At 34.1% G+C, this 3062-nt stretch overlaps 1 long non-coding RNA gene across 2 annotated transcripts in view; it reads right to left on the bottom strand.

The window, feature by feature from the left end:
• Positions 1-1027: 1027 nt before the first annotated feature.
• LOC106869575 (uncharacterized) overlaps positions 1028-3062 on the bottom strand; it is an 8518-nt gene continuing 6483 nt past the window's right edge. For both annotated transcript variants that reach the window (XR_001409414.3, XR_016243338.1), the window contains one exon: positions 1028-1514. This is a non-coding gene — a long non-coding RNA (uncharacterized LOC106869575). The remainder of the gene's footprint in view (positions 1515-3062) is intronic.

Consider the following 3062-nt stretch of genomic DNA (forward strand, 5'->3'; position numbering starts at 1 on the left):
ATATATATATACTGTGCCTCATACCAAATAAGATGACCTTTCTTTTTCCAAAAACTGCCTCAGAAAATTATAATGTTGAATTGGATCTCTATTACATTTTAATGCACTAAAACCTTTGTTCCTCGAATATGCACTTCTGATCTTGGGGTACATCTAATATCCCTGTGCATCATTTAAGCTACCAAATATGGTACACGCAAGAATATATAGATGTATCAGGTTACTGAAGACTTCAGTCACTCACCTTTCAGCCTCGCACAATCCTCTAATCACTAACATGTCTTAACCTTTCATCAGTAACAAACCTGATGAGGGTGATGAGCTGGCAGAATCATTAGCACACCGGGAGAAATGCTTAGCAGTATTTCATCTGTCTTTACATTCTGAGTTCAAATTCCACCGAGGTCGACTTTGCCTTTCATCCTTTCGGGGTTGATTAAATAAGTACCAGTTATGCATTGGGGTCAATGTAATCCACTTAATCTCTTTGTCTGTCCATGTTTGTCCCCTCTATGTTTAGTCCCCTGTGGGCAATAAAGAAATAAAGAACCTGGTGAACAAGTATAAACCTTTGCATCGAAGACATGTTTACCTCTCTAGTGTCGGTTGTATACATTAGCCACTTGCACACTCTCTAACTTTATTTCTGCTAGGAAAGCCATCCACTCTTAGAAATTATGCCAACACTAAAGCACAAGTAAACTGTGGCTCTCTGACCCATGTATGTGAGCACACCTTTAACAATAGTGACACACCCAACCTATGCCTTATATATAATGCATATGTGTTTGCATACATTCATGTATAAAATATATACATGTGTATGTGTGTATATATATATATATTTTTCATATATTCATAGATATACACACGTATATACCTACCATGTGTATGTATATGTGTGCATATATATATATATATATATATATATATATATATATATATGTATATATCTGTGCATATATGCATGTGAGTATATATATATATATATATATATATATATATATATATATATATATGCACACACACAAAGTATGGGGGTTTAGTTCACAAGTGATCTAAACGATAAGGTACACTAGGTAAATGATGTAAAAATTACCAGTGGTCCATGGTTATAGCTGAGATGGTAGATATGGAGCCATTGCGGATTTCTGATGCAGTGGATACATAATTGTTGTCCTCTTTAACAATTATATATATATATATATATATATATATGGAATCGCAGCTAATTGACTATCTTCCTAAACAATTTTTGTTTCTTTATTCGGTGATTTTCAGTGTGAGTCCTAATTTCTCACCAGGTTCGACACCATCCCATTTCTGACTTTCACTCACAAAAATCCAGACCAGTTTTCCATTATGCAGACAAAAAAAAAAAAATCATAATATCATGATGTACTACTTTCTACTGCTGCAGTTCTTCAGGTAGGATTTCTTCCAAAGTTTATTTCCTGACAGTGTCAGAGTTACTGCATATAGTTCAAGTATTCTGTAGTCTTCCACCAACAAATCTGCAGAAATAATGATATAAAATTAAAATTTAATTTTTTCTCTTTTTAAAAGATTTATTAAAATAAATTTTCAAGTGTGCATGCTGTCAAAATGAAACTGATTTAAAATAGTAATAAAGTAAATGAAAGGAAAAGAAATCCCACAGGAAAATAAAAAGAAAAATTAATATTTGCTGGCACTATATTTCACCAAAGTACGAATATTGTTAGCAAAGTTTGGTTGTAATTTAATATTGCAAGACACTGTAACAAATAATAACAATAATAATAATAATAATAACTGTTTGAAAGTTTGGCACAAAACCAGCAATTTTGAGGGTAAGTAATTAAAAAAAACAAAGTTGGCCTCTTTTCATGATGATGACATAAAGTACTAGTGAAGTACTAGTGAAGTACTAGTGTCGATGGTAACAAGAAACTCTACCCCTAAAATTTGTTTGCCTCGGGCCTCAATAGAAAACTATTATTATTATTATTATTATTATTATTATTATTATTATTATTATTATTATTATGAAAGTGGTGAGCTAGCAGAATCATTGGCATGTCAGACAAGCTGTTTAGTCATATGCCTTCTGTTTCACACTGGGGCTGATGTAATCAATTAGACCCCATCCCACAAAATTTCGGGCCATGTGCCTGTAGTAGAAAGGATTATTTTGGTTTGTCTCAGGTTTGGTCTTATTCCAGGTAGGATCTATGTGGGTAGCAGGTTACTACCTGTAACCTTAGGCATCCACCAGTTTTCAGCAGCCTTTCAAGTGCATAGGACCCTCCTGATAATCCTTGCTGTCTCTAAGAGACAAACTTTCCGTAGGAGCTCTACCAGGCATTTCTATTTCAATCTCCCTCAGTCAATTGTCTAAATCTTCGCTTACCGTTCCCAGCACACCAATTATTATAGGCATGACCTTTACTGTTCACAGGCTCCAAATTCTTCCTATTTCAAATTTTAGGGCACTGTATTTTTTTTTTGCCTTTCTTCCACTTTCTTTACAGGAGCGGCTGTGTGGTAAATAGCTTGCTTACCAGCCACATGGTTCGGGTTAATTCCCACTGTGTGGCACCTTGTGCAAGTGTCTTCTACTATAGCCTCAGGCCGACCAAAGCCTTGTAAGTGGATTTGGTAGATGGAAACTGAAAGAAGCCCGTCGTATATATGTATATATATATGTATGTGTGTGTATATGTTTGTGTGTCTATGTTTGTCCCCCCAGCATCGTTTGACAACCCAAGTACTTGATTGGTACTTTATTTGTCAGTTGCAGAAGGAGAAAATGCAAAGTTAATCTCCATGGGATTTGAACTTGCAATGTCTCACTTAGGTTTAACTACACAGAATTTTGGTAATGAATTATATTTGATTCAAACCAACATTCAGAATTTCAATAGTACTTCAATTAATTATCCATAAAAATGAAATGTAAGTTTGACCTCAAATGTGTTTGAGCTTTCAATGTAAAGGAATGTCTCCATGGAATTTTAATCTTTTTTTTATTTACATTGAACAAAAGCAATAAATATGTAGAGAAAGTGTTTAGGCAATTC

This window comes from Octopus bimaculoides, chromosome 10 (genome assembly GCF_046866305.1).
Source record: "Octopus bimaculoides isolate indiv1 chromosome 10, ASM4686630v1, whole genome shotgun sequence".
Taxonomy (NCBI): Eukaryota; Metazoa; Mollusca; class Cephalopoda; order Octopoda; family Octopodidae; genus Octopus; species Octopus bimaculoides.